The following is a 6,000-nucleotide window of genomic DNA, read 5'->3' on the forward strand; positions in this document are numbered from 1 at the left end:
TTGCCAGAACACCCAGGCAAATCATTAAAATATCCAATAAAGTTTTCAGGATCCACCTGTGGCTTATTCTCAGTGGCTTTTTAATCCCAGGCTGTCATTCCCTGCTACCTAGCAAACTTGAACATATCTCTAGAGTATATTTTTTTTTTTTTTTTTTTTTTAGATTTTATTTATTTATTTGAGAGAGAGAATGAGAGAGAGCACATGAGAGGGAGGAGGGTCAGAGGGAGAAGCAGACTCCCTGCCGAGCAGGGAGCCCAATGTGGGACTCGATCCAGGGACTCCAGGATCATGACCTGAGCCGAAGGCAGTCACTTAACCAACTGAGCCACCCAGGCGCCCTAGAGTATATTCTTAATAAGAGCTGATGTGTGCCTAGGAACATGAACCAGTGTTTTGTTTTCTAAATATTATGCCAAGACCACTCTTTAGTCAATTTATTCAACTAATATTTATTGATTAGTTTACTATATGCTAGCCACTGGGCACACAATAGTTAACAGAAGATCTCTGCCATCATGGAACTTACAGACTAAATGAGAAAGGCAATAACCAACCAAAATCATCACTAGTATATGTAAAGTTATACCTGTGATAATAATAAACAAAAAGCTATTAGAGCAGAAAAAAACACTATTCAATCTTTTGGTTGTGTTTTTTGGACTATTTGCAACACTAGAAATGGTTTGACATGGGAAGAAAACGTCAATAAAGAAAATTATTTCACAACTTGTCCCACGCTGCAAAAAGAGCAATCACAAGTGTAGATGGCAAGTTAACTTTTTAAATCATCAGTTCTACAATAATATCACCAAGATGTTACTACTTTTCAGTTATGCTACCATGCGGCCCAAATATTGGTTTTTCATAACCAAGAGTATAAATGATTTGAATTACCAAACTTGACAGAACTATGAGTATGCAAACAAAATGAGAGATGACAACTATAATTTCTTAAGAACACTGTTCAAGCAAAAAGTACATACAGCCATAAAGCCATCCATTACAATAATTCATGATTTGCTCATAATAAACAAAAGTTACTGAAAGTACTGTTTTTAAAGAACGACAATCAGCATAAAGGAGTTAGTGCGGCATGTCAAAAGAAACAAAAATAGAATTTTTTTAGATTTTAAAAATACCAAGGTCCAGAAGTATCTATATTAATATTCAATTTAAAAATAAAACTAATTCTACAATGTTAACTAGACTTGTGGTGATCATTTCACAATACATACATATACAGAACATTACGTTGTACACCTGAAACTAATCTGTAAATTATACCTCTAAAAATAAACAATTCTAGATCTGCAGAAATAAGAGCATCATTCATATAAATAAATGAACTTCCTTATGTGTCAATTTCCACAACTGCAAAACAAAAATATTTGCCAAACCTACCTCGCACTGCTATAAAGACTAAATAACGTATGTGGTGATACACCAAAAAATGATGTCAATTAGTTTAAACAGCTGCTCCTTTTCTGCTGCCACTATAACATAGCAACTTAACAAATAAAATTGGTTAGACAGGGACTCCATCTCCTTTCTTCTGTCCATGATATGACAGAAGTGTTGTAAAATGGGCAAAAGACTGGCAATCAAAAGCATTAGGAAAAAATTCACAACTTCGTAATTCATAAACTGATTACCCCCACGGGTTGGTTGTTTAAGTAACACTCTTACATAATAATCTATCTCAAAAAATCAGAGAAATTACCTCACGTATGTATGAAATTGTTTAGTTATTAGACCTCACCATCATTACAAACACAGGTCCTGCTACTAGGAAAAAATGAGATACATGTACTTATCCACACATACAATGTATTTTAGCTTGATGTTTATTTTCTGATCAAAGCATCTTAAATTCAATGCAATCACGCTTCAATGCTTCAGATTTTATTACACTGAGTGGAGTTTGTCAATTTGCACACCAAAACTAATTCACATTACACACCCATGGGTTTGAAGCAACTTCTACCATGGGTCTAACAACCAATCCCCCAAAGTCACAATCTCATGTTATTAGCAGCATACTGCCTTGTTTAAAAACAGTATTTTAAACTAAGAAATATTTAAAGTGGAGAGCAGCTTTCAGTATTTTATCTTTGCTTTTACAAACCTTTTCAAGCTGTTGCTAGGTTGGCCTAAGATAGCCTTTTCTTTAAAACCTTTAATTAGAAGACAGGAGGCATCGCTAACATGACAACATAACCATTAACGACTTTTCCAAATTCAAAACAAGGATCACCATCAAAACAAAAAAATCAAAACAATCAGGTGGAGTGCATGGATACCGATTACTATTGACAACCTGTCCTATATGAAGGACCTTTTCCTTTATGAAAGATTTGCTACTACACTAAAACCACATTAAAATCTTATATCTATGTGCAACTTCCTATCTGAAAACTAAATACCCAGCGAAATTCCAAACCGTATTTGTGACATTAGTTCAATATTATTTACCATGTTGGGCTGCATTTAAAAAGAAGGCGGGGAAAAATACTGACAACTTTCAAAGTGTAAAGCTTTTTAAATCCCCCACTAAATTATTTGTGAATAAATCGGTAGACTACATTCAGCAGCTGCTAGACTGGAGCAGAAGATCAAAGTTTTCCCTGTACTTGAGAATGTTTATCCTCACCAAAAAGGAACAGAAACCAGTCATCCTTGCCACTGGAGCCAGTGGCCCGGAATTTCCTAAAATATGCCTGATCTGCAAGTGAAGAAGGAGCACTTCTCCGGAGACCAAAGGCGAGATGTATCCTACATCTTTCGCAGACGAGAGGAGGGGCGAGTTGCGGGGAACGGGGGTGGGGGGGAGCACCGACAGGTAAGGAAGGAAATCCGTCTTGGGCAGGCACCGATAGGACCTGAAATCCAGGTCTCAGGATGGCCCTCCCCGCAAAGGCTCAGAACCCAGGGAGGTTCCCCGAGGGGGACGCCAGGCAGGGCCAGGGCTCCCGGCGCCCCGCCCCGCCTCTCTCCCCGCCACCGGGGACCCGGGACCGCGGACAGAGGCAGCAGAGCCTAAGCGAGCGTCCGCGGTCCCAGCCACGTCCTCCCGCGGCTCACCTGAGAGTGTCGCCTCCGCCCTCGGCTCCCACGGTGCATCCCGCGGGGCCTGGCGGAGGGTGCAGTGATGCCGCACCGACCGGCCCCAGGGCTGCCGGGCCTGGCCTCCCCGCTCCGGGGACGCACCGGGTGCCCGCCTCGCACCGGCTCCCGGGATCCGCCGGGCTGCAGAGAAGGAAGGAGAGGCGGAAAGGCTGCCTCCCCTCCCCCACAGCAGCCTCCCCCCGAGCTGCGGCTCTCTGCAGTTCCCTCTGGCGCAGGTCCGGCCCCGCTCCCCCGCCTGGGAGTCACTTCGGCAGCGGCGGCCCAGTCGCCATTACAGCCCAACAACTGACACGGAGGAGGAGCGGCGCCGGAGGCAGTGGCAGTGGCGGCCGCGCGAGGCAGGGCGGGAGCAGTCGGGGCCCAGGCAAGCCTCGCGATAACTGTCCCAAGACGGTTCCACAGGAATAAAACCTTCGGTTAGGGCCATGTTGAGTGTGGCTAAAAGGTGAGAGCGAAATAAAACGAAGAAAGGACACTCGAAAACGCCATATTTAGTGTGGCTAGTTTGTGCCTTGCAGGACTCGGGAGGAGCCAGAGTAGATCCGCAGCGGAGACCTCCCCCTTCCCCCCGCCCTCCTTCTTCGGACGCTAATTGGGCCTTCTTGCTGCGCATTTCGTCCCCGGCCAAAAAAAAAAAAAAAAAAGGGGAGGGGGGGGTTTGACCAGGGTGAACGCCGAAGTCGAAATTGCAGCTTCTCAGAGTTTACGATGTTTCACCAGTTGTCGTCCAAGTAAATCTTCTTTACCCCAGTCAGTTTCAGAGTAATTGCAGTTCTGTGGCTGCTGCAGTTACCCACTGCTGTCACTGTGGCGGTTTTATTGGCGAGAGTTGCAATTGTGTTCAGCATGCCGTCTAATGGCTAAAGATTCCAGAGCAAGTAAAACGGAGTTTCCTCCCGTTAGGTATAGGCATCGACAGAACGGTGCTTTGAGAAACTATCTGCGATCAACATATCTTCTAATATCTTTATCCTCTTTCCCCAGTCTCCGCATGGTGAATTCTGTCATGTGTCAGGACTTAGCTTAAATGACCTGTCTGCAAATAATGCCACCTTCCGCTAGGTGCTCACTTCACACAAGCTCTCTGCCCATAACTTTCCTCCCCCTTCTGAACTCAGATAGCTGTTTATCCAGAGACTGTTTCTCATCTTTAAGTATTTTGAAGACCCTTTCTTCTCTCTGTACCCCAGGAGGGCCTAGGTCAGTAACTAGGACATTATAGGTGCTCGATAACTGCTTGTTGAATAGATCTCATCAGTAGAAGCAGGAGACAGTAACTGCCCCCCCTTTGTAGGGCCTCTAGCTGTGCCTGAATAGGATGTAAGTGGATGTACAAAAATCCTGCACATATGTAAAATGTGTACTGTGTCTCTAGGAAGCTGTGCTGGAGGGAAGAACAGGAAATGTGGGTATCCCAATGGTGCCAGCGGTAGCAAGAAAAACAACATAAGGAAAGAGTTATTTAGTTGTTTTCCCCATCCATTCTATGTAAAGCAGTGGGATAGATGCTTTTCGTATGTTATTTCGCTGAATTTATACAACCACCTTATTAAGTATTATAAAACTTTTTTTAGAAGAGGAATTGGGTTGTGAAAAGCTAAGCAATTTGCCCAATATTATACCATCAGTAAAAGGCAAATATAGGATTGGAGGTCTCCTTTACTCTAAAGCTTATTTATACTTCTCTACCCCCATGCTGCCTCCTGGGTAACAGAGAAAACCCCAAAAGTTCCTGTCACTGTGTGGAGTGCAATGTTATCCTCATATCAGCCTATGCCCAATTTCCACCTCTCATATCTTGTGCTGATCCCTGCCTCTCCTTCGCCTCCCAAATACCTCAAACACAGCCACCTTTTTGACATGCCGTAACTCTTGTTTGTACCCTACACGTTAACTCTTACAGCATTTAACCATATTTGACTATAATGAATATTAAATTGCGATTTTTGAGTGAGGTCCTAAGACAAACTGATAACAGCAAGTAAATTATGAGACAGGCGTCCAAGTAGCAAATTTGCAAAGAAGTAATCTGACACCAGTTATGCAATTCTTGGCTGCTCTCTCAAGACCCTTCAACCTGGTCAGTGATATGAAAGGCTTGAGAGACTGTAGATTCACACGATTTGAGAGGAAGGTTTTTGGAGAGAATAGGCAGAGGGGTGCATAGGTAGCTGCTTCTTTACCTCAAACTAATGAGAAGGGCTTTGAGGAGACAACATGTAAAGTTTGATGTGTGCACCAGAATTTGGAAGCCAGAGGAACCAGAGGCTAGATTCAGTCTGAAAAAGATACAGAAGCCTCAGCAGCCAAGTAGAGAATGGTATCCATCAAGGTAAGTGTTCCTGCTCCAAAAGAGAAGTCAGAGATAACAGAACCTGAAGTCAGAACCCATGTAAATAGTACCCTACTATTTGAGTTAAGAAAAGGTGGAGAGATATATAATATTTGCTTGTACATGTATAAGCTATCTCTACATGGATGCAGAAGACACTGCTAATGCTGGGTGTCTGTGTGGAAGGAAATTGATGACTGGGAGTATGAGGGAGATTTATCAGATGTACTCTTTTATACTTTAAGAATTTTGAACCATGTGAAAATATTAACCATTTAAAAATAAGTATTTTAAAATAAAGATTAGGTATTTTCCTTAAAAAAAAAAAAGAAGAAGTTAAAATTGAAGGAATACTCCTAGAAGAGTGGCCTGCCAGGGTGAGTGGAACCCAGAGAAAGAAGTGTATTTGGCTGGGGGCAGAAGATGAGGGGACACTGGGAGTGCCCAGCTGAAGGAGGGGCAGTCACAGGAGCATCAATAACATTCCACAGGCAAGAATGGAATGGTCAAAAAAGGGAGAGAAGGAGGAGGAGATTTAA

General features: G+C 43.0%; 1 protein-coding gene across 3 annotated transcripts in view; it reads right to left on the reverse strand.

Moving 5' to 3' along the window:
* Positions 1-3,442, reverse strand: part of CEP350 (centrosomal protein 350) — a 155,174-nt gene extending 151,732 nt beyond the window's left edge. For all 3 annotated transcript variants that reach the window (XM_081824786.1, XM_081824788.1, XM_081824784.1), the window contains exon 1: positions 3,085-3,442. The gene's annotated coding sequence lies outside the window, so the exon portion shown is untranslated. The remainder of the gene's footprint in view (positions 1-3,084) is intronic.
* Between the last annotated feature and the right edge of the window lie 2,558 nt (positions 3,443-6,000).

The sequence above is a fragment of the Leptonychotes weddellii genome, chromosome 6 (assembly GCF_054177405.1).
Source record: "Leptonychotes weddellii isolate Sample4059 chromosome 6, ASM5417740v2, whole genome shotgun sequence".
Taxonomy (NCBI): Eukaryota; Metazoa; Chordata; class Mammalia; order Carnivora; family Phocidae; genus Leptonychotes; species Leptonychotes weddellii.